This window comes from Rhineura floridana, chromosome 14 (assembly GCF_030035675.1).
Source record: "Rhineura floridana isolate rRhiFlo1 chromosome 14, rRhiFlo1.hap2, whole genome shotgun sequence".
Classification (NCBI taxonomy): domain Eukaryota; kingdom Metazoa; phylum Chordata; class Lepidosauria; order Squamata; family Rhineuridae; genus Rhineura; species Rhineura floridana.
The window spans coordinates 23,700,580-23,713,872 of NC_084493.1; the positions used below are offsets into that span (position 1 = coordinate 23,700,580).

Here is a 13,293-nt window from a genome sequence, read left to right on the forward strand (position 1 = left end):
TCCAGCAGATGATGCCATTGGTTCTACTCTGAAAAAAATGTTATGGAACTGGACTCGTCTGCTTCCCCTCCACCACTGTCTGGGAGACTAGCATTCAAATCCCCACTCAGCCATTAAACTCACTGGGGAAGTGCCAGTCACTATCTCTCAGCCTACCTTACAGGGTTGTTGTGAGGATAAAATGGGGAGCCACCTTGAGTTCCTTGTTGAGAAGGTAGGCTGTAAATGGAATAATTTTTTTTAAAAAAAATTGAATAGAGTCTAGAAACAGGTTTAAGCCTTCATCCTCCTCTTCTCCAGGGCAGAGCTTGGCAGCCGTCAAAGTACTGTTTTCCTAGGCAGTGGCAAATTTGCAAGTGGCACTAACTATACTAAGTAGTGAAGCGCCCCTTGAAATGGAAACTAATCAGCCAATGTGGAACCAGCAGCGCACACCACCCTCTGCTGCTTGTGACGGTAATTACCATAAAGAACGCCAAGGCCCCAGTGCCACATTATGGTTGTTTTTCTTTGTGGAAGGATGTGTGTTGCCTTTGCAATAATGATGCCTTGGAAGACGGCCAGAGTGCCTTAGAGAATGGCTGGAAAGCCTCAGGTCTGAGGGCCGAATGAGGCCCCTCGGCTTCTCTACCTGGCCCTCGGAACTCTCACTTCATGGGTAGAGTGAGAGCGAGACCAGGCATGTTGCTGCTTCTCTAAAGCCCTTATCCTGGAAATGGGTTTTCAAAGAGTATTGCTGGTGATATTCTAGCACTGTCAGTGTCTGCTGGATAAATGGGTTTTTTTGTTTGGTCTACAATGGTCTCTAGTGAAACTGGTTTTCTCGGTCTCCGTAACATTGCACACAGAAGCTGTTCTATGACAAGATACACCCCAAACTAGCAATTGAATTGAATTGAATTGAAACTTTATTTTTACCCCGCCCTTTTCACAAACTGGAACTCAGGGCGGCTTACAAATAAAACTACATGTAGTTAAAAACATAGAAAAACATACAATTAAAATACAATTAAACTATGCACAACCTTAAAACCGTAAAAGGCACTTAAAAATCTAAAAACAATTTAAAATAATACAGATAATAATATAAAACAATAAAACAAGCCTTGTAAAGCCCAATCCTAAACACCTTCTATCCCAAAAGCCTGTCGGAATAAAAAAGTCTTTACTTGCTGATGGAAGGATGGCAAGGAGGGGGCCATTCGTGCCTCCCTAGGAAGGGAGTTCCAGAACCTAGGAGCAGCCACCGAGAAGGCCCTGTCTCACGTCCCGACCAATCACACTTGCGAGGGTGTTGGGACTGAGAGAAGGGCCTCTCCTGAAATCTCAGGGCCCGGGCAGGCTCGTATAGTGAGATACGGTCTGACAGATAGCCTGGACCTGGGCCGTCTAGGGCTTTAAAGGTCAAAACCAGCACTTTGAATTGTGACCGGAAACAAACTGGCAGCCAGTGGAGCTGTTGTAACAAGGGAGTTGTATGGTCCCTGTAACCAGCCCCTGTTAATACTCTGGCTGCAGCTCTTTGTACCAGTTTAAGTTTCCGAACAGTCTTCAAAGGCAGCCCCACGTAGAGCGCGTTACAGTAGTCTAGACAGGATGTAACTAAGGCATGCATCACCATAGTCAAATCAGGCATTTCCAGGAACAGGCGCAGCTGGTGCACTAGTCTTAAATGGGCAAAGGCACTCCTGGCCACGAGTCCAGGAGCACACCCAAACTGCGAACCTGTGTCCTCAGGGGGAGTGTAACCCCATCGAGCACAGGCTGAATCCCTATTCCCTGATCTGCCCTTCGACTGACCAGGAGCACCTCCGTCTTGTCTGGATTTAGTTTCAATTTGTTCGCTCTCATCCAGTCCATCACTGATGCCAGGCACTGGTTCAGGACCAGGATAGCTTCCTTGGCTTTAGGTGGAAAGGAGAAATAGAGTTGGGTGTCATCCGCATACTGATGGCACCGAACCCCAAACCCCCGGACAATCTCTCCCAGCGGTTTCATATAGATGTTAAATAACATGGGGGACAAAACTGAACCCTGAGGGACCCCATAGGTCAACGGCCAAGGGGTCGAACAGGAGTCCCCCAGCACCACCTTCTGAGTTCGTCCCTCCAGAAAGGAATGGAGCCATCGTAACACGGTGCCCCCAAGTCCCATCCCAGCAAGGTGGTCCAGAAGGATACCATGGTCGATGGTATCGAAAGCCGCTGAGAGGTCCAGTAGAACTAACAGGGACACACTCTCCCTGTCCAGCTCTCTGCGAAGGTCATCCACCAAGGCGACCAAAGCTGTCTCTGTCCTGTAACCAGGCCTGAAACCAGACTGAAATGGATCCAGATAATCCATTTCATCCAAGAATCTCTGGAGCTGCGCGGCCACCACACGCTCTATTACCTTGCCCAAAAATGGAATGTTGGAGACTGGCCGATAATTTCCCATTATGGAGGGATCCAGGGCTTTTTCAACAAAGGCCGTACAACTGCCTCTTTTAGGCACAATGGAGTTCTGCCTTGTTGTAAAGAGCCATTAACTACTCCCTTCACCCACTCAGCCAGTCCCCCTCTGGCACTTTTAATGAGCCAGGAAGGGCAAGGATCCAGCAGAAATGTGGTGGCTCTCACCTCTCCAAGGATCTTGTCCACATCCTCGGGCTGTACAAATTGAAAGGAATCCATTACTATTGGACAAGCAGGAGCCAAAGTGACATCCCCTGAGACTGTATCAATTTTAGCATCCAAGTCGGAGCGAATCTGAGCGACTTTATCTGCAAAGTGTAGCAATGCTACAATTAGTGTGTGTACATTTTCCGGGGCAGGCCCAAGATATTTTTCTGGTGCAGAGCCGCAAAGGGACCCCTCTACATGCACACACCCCAGTACCTTGGCTGTGTACACACCATACATTTAAAGCACATTATTTTTCTCAAAGAATCCTGGAAACTGCAACTTACTCCTCGCAGAGCTACAAGTCCCAGCACCTTTAATAAACTACCATTCTCAGGATTCTTTGGGGGCAGTCATGTGCTTTAAATGTAGGGAGGGTATGCACATAGTACATAAGGACAGTGTAGTTGTTACAGCCAGTATGGTTTAGCGGTTAGAGTGTTGGACTAGGACCAGGGAGACCAGAGTTCAAATCCCCACTCAGCCACAAAGCTCACTGGGTGGCCTTGGGCCAGGTCCTGCCTGTCAGCCTAACCTACCTCGCAAGGTTGTTGTGAGGATAAGATGGCAAAGGAGAGAAGCAGGCAACACCACCTTACACTCCTTGGAGGAACAACAACAACAGTGCAACACAGCCACAGCTGACAGGGGCAGTCTTTTGAGTGCTTGAGTGTAGGTTGGAGTAAGCTTAAATCCTGGATTGCTAGACAACCCCTTAAATCACCTTGCCAGAAAGAAAACACTTCCTCAAGCTTCTGCCTTGGATCCTTACTCTGAGCAGGAAAGAAGGACCAGGCAGGGACTCTTGCAGATCAGGCATCTATGGAGCCCTGTTGCATGTTCTCAGTTAGAGAGGCTCAGTTAGTTGCAATGTGGAACAACAGGGTCTTTTCCGAGCACTGGTTATAGAATTCCCTTTAGCTCAGGTGTGGGGAACCTGCCTGATGTTGTTGGACTACAACTCCATTGGCTATGATTGCTGGGGCCGATGGGAATTGTAGTTCAATAACATCTGGCCGACCAAAGGTTTCCCATAACTGGACTAGCCCTATCCCTGACGGCATTTAGGCAGGGAGCGAGCCCATTTTTTCTTCCACTTGGCTATTAACTTTTTTTTTCATTTGAGATTCACATCCACACCATACATTTAAAGCGCATGGCTCCCCCCCAAAGAATCCTGGGAATTACAGTCTACCCCTCCCAGAACCACAATTCTCAGCAGCCTTGACAAACTACACTTCCCAGGATTCTTTGGGGAAAGCGGCATGCTTTAAAAATAAATGGCGTGGGGTTTTAATAGTTAGCGTTGGTTCTGTTACTGTGTAAACTGGGTGCTTTTGGTATTTTACTGTTTCATAACACGTCTTGGGGCCCCTTATCAGGGCCAAAAGGCGGTATAAAATGCATTGCTATTTTTTAAATAAAACAAATGAATGAATGAAAATCGACGCGTCTTTACGCAAACGTTGGCCGTGCCCAGAACTGAAGGGGGATCCCGACTCCACCTTTGCAGCAGCTCTTCCTCCGCACCAGTCAGGCCCACAATAACACACACACCCCGCAGTCGCTTGGAGCGGGGAAAGGCGGCGGGGGCCTCTGTCTTTAAGGGCCGGGGGAGGCGTGCCCAATCAGCTCCCACATGACACTGACATCAGCCGCGGCCGCATCCAGGACCCGCTGTTGGGGCTGCATCGTCCGCCTCTCAACTCCTCGCCGCGATAAGGGGCTCGAGCCCAACCGGCCTCCTTCCTCGTGGCCATGTCCGCCGGCCTAGCGTACAACGAGGATGAAGGCGGCTCCTCCAGCCTGGGGGAGCCCGAATACGGGCACGATCCGGCCAGTGGAGGGATCTTCTCGGATTACAAAAGGTGGGGCTTTAGGGGACTGGGGGAGGGGCCTGCCCGACCCCCTCCCAAGCCGTGGGACGACCCTCTTTCTCCCCCCCCCCGGGGGAGAGTGGGTGCGAAGGCAGGATTGCAGAACTCGCGCGCTGCGGGTGCCCTGATTCATTCTCTTGATGCGCCGTCCAAAGGCTGGTTTTCATCCCGCCCCGTCGCTGGCAGGGGAAAAGGGCTGTTTCTCTCTCCTCCTCCCCCCCCCCGCTCTGTAAATTGCTCTGCTTTGTAAAGACAGCCCCGATTTCCCTTTTCCAGGGAGCGCTTTCAGTTCCCACCCCCATCTGGAGAATGAAATGAGAGACCCTCTGAGTCGATCCGTGCCCGTGAGCTGCCCACGAGCAAAGCTGGCACCAGGATACTTAAAGATTTGTTGGAGAGGGGAAGAAGCAGAGGTGTTCTGGTGCGGTTTCAGCACAGTGTTTCAATGGCACCTGTCTACAGCTGAGGCTGGTCCATTAGGGCGCATGCGACACCGCCCCACCAATCTCAGTCCGCCCTCCACCTGCCAGCCTTCTTGCTTACAACCAGACCAGAGAGTGGCACCGTCTGTGTGTCAGCTTCCTTCTCAAGTCTCCCTCAGGTGAATGGGGAGAAAAAAATGAGAATTCCCATTGGCTCTGCCTCTGCCTACTGTTGGCTTCCCTGCCTTCTGCCCTACCAGTCCCAATGGGCATGCTTATGCTCACTGTTCATGCTCAGGAGTGCTGTTTTCATTATTCCAGTTTTTCGTTGTTGTTGTTGTTATGTGCCTTCAAGTCAATTACGACTTACTGCGACCCTGTGAATCAGTGACCTCCAATATCATCTGTCATGATCTACCCTGTTCAGATCTTGTAAGTTTGGATCTGTGGCTTCCTTTATGCAATCAATCCATCTCTTGTTTGGCCTTCCTCTTTTTCTACTCCCTTCTGTTTTTCCCAGCATTATTGTCTTTTCTAGCGAATCACGTCTTCTCGTTATGTGACCACAGGATGATAACCTCAGTTTCATCATTTTAGCTTCTAGTAATAGTTCTGGTTTAATTTGTTCTGGAAACTGTTCTGGGGGCTGGCATTTCTGCTCAGATTGGACCCTGGGGGTGTTTGCTCATTTCCGGTGCCTCCATGGCAGGGATGCGGAACCTGTGTGCTCCCCTGCCCGATGTTGCTGGCCTCCAATTCCCATCAGTTCCAGCCAGCATGGCCATTGGTCAGGGATGTTCGGGTTGTACTCCAACAACATCTGGAGGGACACAGATTCCTCACTCCTGCTCCGTGGGGTTTGTATCTTAATAACCTGCCTTGAGCAGGGCATTGGATTAGGGCTGCATACATGGAAAAATGGATATGGACTGCCTTCAAGTCGATCCCGACTTATGGTTACCCTATGATTAGGGTTTTCATAGTAAGCAGTATTCAGAGTGGGTTGACCATTGCCTCCCTCTGAGGCTAGTCCTCCCCAGCTGGCTAGGGCCTGCTCAGCTTGCCACAGCAGCACAAGCCGGCCCCTTCCTTGTCCGCAACTGCCAGCTGGGGGGCAACTGGGCTCCTTGGGACTCTGCAGCTTGCCCACGGCTGCACAGGGGGGAGGGCACGTAACCTCTGAGCCACTCCCTGTGGGGGTGATCTTTAGCTGGCCCTTAACACCCAGGAGACACGAGTGGGGATTTGAACTCACAGACTCTGGACTCCCAGCCAGGCTCTTCTCCCCACTGTGCTATATCAGCTATGGGGTGCAAACATACCATACATTTAAAGCACCTCCCTCCCTCCCCTGAGAATCCTGCAGTTTAAGGATGCTGGGAAATGTAGCTCCGTGAGGGGTAAACGACAGTTCCCAGGATTCTTTGAGGATTAAAAAAAATGTGCTTTGAATGTATGGTCTGTGCACAGCCTGAATGATTTCCAAGGTTCCTTTCTAGCTCTGTGATTCTGTGAGCTTCATCCAAGGGTCCTAACCCTTATAGAACTGGCCAAAAATGCATTGTTAATAGGCTACCCGATGAGCGTGGCTGGTAATGGCTTGTGGAGGTCGGTAAAGATTTCATCCACTCTGTCCCAGCTTGTATGTTGCAGTGAGGGTTGACTGGAGGCCATTGAGGCTTGGAAATCTCAGTGTAGGTCAAGGGAGAGTGGCCCCAGCTACAGTTGATCTTTGGATGGGCTTTGGCCTTTCATTGGCTAGGTAGGCACTGAGGGAAGCATAGGAACAGGAGAACCTGCTTTGCACTGAAGCAGACCCACTGGTCCATCTAGTTCAGTATCGTCTACACTGACTGGAAGCAGCTTCGCCAAGGTTTCAGACGGGGAGTCTCTCCCGGCCCTCCCCGGAGATGCCAGGGGTTGAACCTGGGATTTTCTGCATGCAAGGCAGATGCTCTACCACTGAGCTACGGCCCTTCCCCTGGGATCCCGTCAGTCCCATGGTCTGGAGTTTTTTTTAAAAATCCATATTGCATCCTGCATTTTCAAAGGCCTAGGCATCATCAGAGGTCATTGTCATAACTTTAAAGCATGGGTGGGGAACATCAGGCCTGGGGTGGGGGCTAAATGCACCTCCCTTCAGGCCTCTTTGGCTGTCCTTCAGAACTCCCCCCAGTCCACCTGCCTCACTCATCTTGCATGTATGTTTTTGCATGGCTGGGTTGCGTCCGTGAACACCAATCATGCCTGTTGCTTGTCGAGATGGAGGATGCAGAGGGGTGTGCAAACGTGTGTAGCATCTAGTGTCCAAAGGTGAACTTTACATTCATTACTCTGCCCACTTTTGACCCTCGTACGTGGCCCTCAGAAGTTTGCCCAGAAGGGAACGTAGAAAAAGGTTCCCCACCCCTGTTTTAAAGCACCTAGACATCACTGTAGGCTTACAGAGCGCGTCAGCGATAGAGCATCAGCTTGGCATGCAGCAAGTCCCAGGTTCAATCCTGGGAGAGGCTCCTGTCCCAAATCCTGGAGAGCGACTGCCAGTCAGTGTAGTCTACTGCCAGTCTACTGAGCTAGATGGTCTGACTTGGTGTAAGGCAGCTGCCGATGTTCTTGTCTTGCGTGAGAGTGGCAGTGTAGGGATACACCTCCTGACGGTGTTATGAAAACCGACAGCAGCTCTTTATAGTGGCTGTGGGCAACCTTTGACACGGGACAGCTCAGTGAGTTTTCCTAGTGCCACTCAGAACATGTTTCGATTAGTCAAATGTGGCTCATCCTGAACGTGCTCCCTTTCCACCACTGTCTAGTTCAAAGAACCCTGAGAAAACCCCAGGTTGAGTTCAGCCAGAAAAATACGAACTACAACCCCTTTATATACTAAAGATGCATCTGGAATCATTTGTGTGTTGCACATGCTGCTGAAGTTGATTTAGACAACTTGGCGGGGGGGATGCCTGACTGAACAGGAGCGCATGTTGGGTCTGTGTTATCGTGGAGACACTCTCAGTAGAACTATAGAGACCTTCTAGAATTATTTATTTATTATTTGATTTATATCCCGCCCTTCCTCCCAGCAGGAGCCCAGGGCGGCAACTATGCCATCCAGTAGATATGAGCATTTGTGCTGTATGTATATAAAAAATAGGTTGAATGCTGTGTGATCTGTCGCAGCTGTCTACATTAATGAAGCATTTGGAGAATGTGTTTGGCTTCCGTGAGTCACAGGGTGGGGCAATTTGTTTTGCCAGCTGTGGAAGCCCATCCTGCTGCCTGTAGAACCAGAGGGAGGAATTTGTGGCTGACAGATGTTGTTGGACTCCAACTCCCATCAGCCCCAGTCTGTTGCTAGGCTTATGTGTTCTGTGTTCAGAAAGTCCAAATTCACCCCCTTGATCATTCTGTTTCTGTGTTCTCTTTTCACACCCCTTTAATATTCCCTGGGAGAAAAATCAACTCATTTGAAATGTGGTGTTGCAGGAGAGCTTTGCACATACCATGGACTGCGGAAAAGACAAATAATTAGGTGTTGGAACAAATTAAACCAGAACTATCACTAGAAGTTAAAATGATGAAACTGAGATTATCATACTTTGGACATTTCATGAGAAGACATGATTCACTGGAAAAGACAATAATGCTGGGAAAAACAGAAGGGAGTAGAAAAAGAAAACCAAACAAGAGATGGATTGATTGCATAAAGGAAGCCACAGAGCTGAACTTACAAGATCTGAACAGGGTGGTTTATAACAGATGCTATTGGAGGTTGCTGATTCATAGGGTCACCATAAGTCGTAATCGACTTGGAGGCGCATAACAACTGGAGCCTGTAGCTGCAAGGGCAAACCAGCCCTTTCCATGGGTAAGAGCTCCCCTGGTACATTGGACAGCTCACTGCTCCAAGACTGCATGCCTTGTTCTGATTTGCCGACTTGTTCCACAGTAGCAACATGACTGATGCTTCCTCCTTCTCCAGCCCTGCTCCTCGCAGGTCAGCAACGAAACCCTGCTTCTGTTATGGAGTGCAGTGCAGGGTGTGCGTGTGTGCATGCATGCATTTGGCCGCCTTTCCCTTCCATCTTCTCTGATTAACTTTGCAGAAGATAGCTCATAGGGCCAGCAGACGGAGGCAAAAGCATTGCGTCCTCTTGGGACTGCAGTTCCCAGAGTGGTTTAACAACGGTCCCTCTTCCCTGTGAACTCTGCGGGTTGTAGCTCTGTGAGGGGAACAGGGGTTTCCTATCACCTCTCAGCACCTTTAACAAACTACAGTTCCCAGGATTCTTTGCAGGGGAAGCCATGACTGTCTAAAGTAGTATCATAGTGCTTTAAATGGATAGTGCAGAGGTGGCCTAGGAGTGTTGCTGATTAGCTGCCTATATGCACCTGGAAAGGAAGAAGAGAAGGGACATCATCCATATGGACACTGCAATTATATGGGGGGGGGGGAGAAAGCCAACACAAGGGGCTGTGCTGCTACCACATGGACCCTCAGTGTTGCTTAGAAAGGCCATACACCTACTGACAGAGGTACCTAACAATAGCTGTACTAGTGGCTTTCCTTATGATGCAGATGTAGTAAGAAACATGTTGTGCCACAGATTCCATATGAAGGAGGCAAGGAGCATGAAGGAGGCAAGGAGCCATCCCATACATCTTTAAAAGCAAAACATTTTTTAAAAAACATTTAGAAAACAATTCTGGTACAGATGCAGACTACGATAAGGTGTTATACAAATCTCTTTCTGTGTGTTTTGCATTTTCTACCTGCAGCTTGTAATTGGTGTACCAGCTCTCAGGGTGTGCCTTTATAGAGTTCCTGCCCTACAGAGAGGAGATCATAACTCGGTTTCTTTGGGACAAGCATATGCTACTGGCAGGATCAACCAGATAGTCAGGCCAAAGGCTGGCGTAGTGAGATTTACGGACTCCAGGTCACCCTGCTGAAAAGGATAGGGACTTTCAGAGGCTGGGACTGTCTGTTCTGGTAGACCTGGCATGAGGCCTATTTGTTGCTGGGATGCCAGGTCTGTCGCCACACGTAACTTTAACCTATACGTTGAAATTCCTGTGCACTTCTGCTCCACCTGCTGACCCAAAGTAGGTTGAGGAACAGATAGGTAGGTAGGTAGATAGGGTGTGTGTGTGTGTGTTGCATACAGGAAGTGCCAGGCAGGTGCCTTCTGGCACAGCCGCCAATTCAGATTGCTGAACTGGTACCACTTTCTGATGGCCAGATTTTAAAAAATTATTCTCATGTGTGAGCATTGCACTTCATAAAGAATGAGAGGACAAGTCCCCATTTCAAGGGGTTTACAATCTAAAAATAGACGCAAGTGAGACAACAGAGGAAGGAGAGGGAAATGCAGGCAGGAGTAAACGGGAAGAATTTGCAGTTATTTTAGTTGTGCATACTTGGGCTTAGTTACACGTCGCTCTTATCTGGGCCAATGATGTCCTTGGTGCCTTTCCTGTTCAGCCTGCACCAATATCATGGTGATCACCTCTTGCCAGAATGTGTCTCATTGGTGCACACTCTCTCTCTGTCTGATATTGGCGCTGTGGGGTGATTTTGCTCTGTCTTTTAAGGATAGCCTGACCATTGTAGTCCATGCATTGGTAACCTTGAGGCTGGATTGCTACAGTGTGTGGGTACTGAGAGTTGCCTGATTCCAGGCTGTCCATGGAGGCTCAGATTTCGGTAGTGAGCCGGGCAGCCTGGTACCAACTACACCTCATACGAAGGCTGCAACCCTACCTTCCTGTTCACCAGCTCCCACTAGTGGTACACGCCCTGGTCACCTCTCGTTTGGACTACTGTAATGCGCTCTACGTGGGGTTACCCTTGAAAACGGTCCGGAAATTACAACTGATACAAAATGCGGCGGCTCGACTACTTATGAATAGTCGCCACCGAGATCACATCACACCAGTGTCGTTCGACCTACACTGGCTACCAGTTGTTTTCCGAGCCCAATTCAAGGTGTTGGTATTGACCTTTAAATCCCTACACGGTTCCAGCCCAGTTTATCTCACGGAGCGCCTTCAACGCCACCAATTATGCCGCCCGACAAGATCGGCCACACAGGGCCTTCTCTCAATCCCGCCAACAAAAACAGCCAGATTGGCGGGTACAAGAGAGAGGGCATTCTCAGTGGCGGCCCCCATTCTTTGGAATTCCCTCCCACAAGATCTCCGGCACGCCTCTTCCCTAAATGTGTTTCGGAAAGCCTTAAAGACCTGGCTCTTTCAGCAGGCCTTCGGGGTATCCGGGGAGGGTTAATTGTTATAACTGTAATGCCTCCTGCCCAATTTTAATATTGTTGCTGCAGATGTATTGTTTTTATATTGTATTCCTGTATTTTATCAATTGTATTTTAACAATTTTGTAAGTTGCCTAGAGTGGCCATTGGCCAGATAGGCGACGAAGAAATTAAATTTATTATTATTATTATTAAGGAGACCCCCATTCCCCTCACAGAGCAACCACTTCCAGAATTCCCTAGGATGGAGATTGACTGTTAAACCGCTCTGGGGATGGTAGCTCTGTGAAGGGAATAGGGGTCTCCTAACAACCCTTGGCATTCTTAACCAACTACAGCTCCCAGGATTCTTAGGGGGAAGCTGTGACTGCAGGATGCTGCTTTAAATGCATAGTGCAGATGGAGTCTCTGCTTAAGCAGCAACTATATTTCTGGTTATGGTGCGTTTTGGCTTGTTTCTTAGCTCTAACACCTGTTTGGGTCAGCTGTACATCTCTGGTGCAATTTCTGGCTCCTCTCTGACAGTTACTGATAGTACTTCCATGATTGGTTGGAGCTATGAAGGAATTCTTGTGTTCTGCTGATACAGCCCTCGATCCAGCCAGTAGTTGCTAGTTCCCAGAATATGGTATGAAGGCGCAAGAGACCACCACCTTGTTGAAGCTAAGCAGGTCTGGGTCTAATGAGTGCCCTGGATGGGTGACTGCCTGGGAACCATATATGCTACCTTGGGTTCCATCATGGAAGAAAGGTGGCATATAAATGCAATAAAATAAATGGGTAGCCAAAACCATAGTAATAAGTCACGACCGTGTTATGTGAATTGAGTGAGGAGTTGCATGGGTCTTGCATAACATGGTTTTCCCCCTAGAGTTTCACACAGTGTCTGAATGTAAGAATGCATAATATAGAATGAACAAGACGACATTCAGAGAGATACTGCCTCACAATATGGTGGTTCCATCTAGTCAAGGGCAATAGCTGTTGATTAGGTGTGTTTTCAGTGCATTTCTCATTTTTAGAAAAACCATTAAAAGTCAGTAATCTTCACCTTGTGCTAATGAAATCCATAAACTGTTTTATGCTGTGTGTAAAAATATACTCTTGCTTGTCCTGAATCTTCCGCTAACCAAGTTCATTGGGTGAGCTTGAGTTATGGTGTTGAGGGAAGAAGAAAAATTCTTTTCACTTTCCACACCATTTATAATTTTAAAAGTCTTTGCTGGGCCCTTCTTCCACCTTCCTTCAAATTCAAAAAGTCTCAATGCTTCAGCCTTTCCCCTTAGGGAAAGTGCTTCAACTCCTTAATTACTTTAGTTGCCTTTTCTAAAAAAAAAACTATTTTGATCTCTACATTATTCTTTTTTAAGAACCACACCCAAATGTTTCAAATATAGTTGCACACTAGATTTTATATAAGGGTGTTATGATATTGGTTGTCTTTATCAATATCTCAGCTGCCATTTTGTTGCCCACTTTGTCTGCTTTGAAGCTTTTCAGATGCCTGTTTACCAGCTTTCAACTTTACCACAGTTTATATGTAGCCACTTGGTAAGCTAGTCATCTGTGTCCTGTCAAATGGTGAGGAGAAACTTAAACCCTTTGTTCATTAGATTTCTGTATGATTTTACAGACAACAGGTTACCAGATAGTTAGATGTACACTGTGATAACTTACTGTTTGGCAAATTATCTTTTGTATTCATCCATGGTCTGCTTGAGTTTCTTCCATCCTCAACAGTGTGATATCCTCTGCAAACTTGGCTGCCTCACTGCTTACTCATGACTTCAGGCCCTTATGAGTAACTTAAGCAGCATTGGTCCCAGTAGAGATCCCTGGGTATGCCATTGCTTGCTTCTCTCCATTAATAATGTTCTTCGCTGATTGCTTCTATCCCTTTGGGGGAGTACTCATTTTCAGAACATTATATTAAAAGGAATCAAACCAGTAAACTTGTTTTGTAAATCTGATTACCTAAAATGTTGTGTCATTTCATACCAGGTGATTGGATCTAAGGATTCCATTTCTATTTAAGCTTTACGTTTACCCCTCTTCAACATTCTTTAGAGCC

At 47.9% G+C, this 13,293-nt stretch overlaps 1 pseudogene; it reads left to right on the forward strand.

Annotated features, from left to right (window-relative positions):
* The first annotated feature begins 4,418 nt into the window (after positions 1-4,418).
* Positions 4,419-13,293, forward strand: part of LOC133370002 (unconventional myosin-IXa-like) — a 47,935-nt pseudogene continuing 39,060 nt past the window's right edge.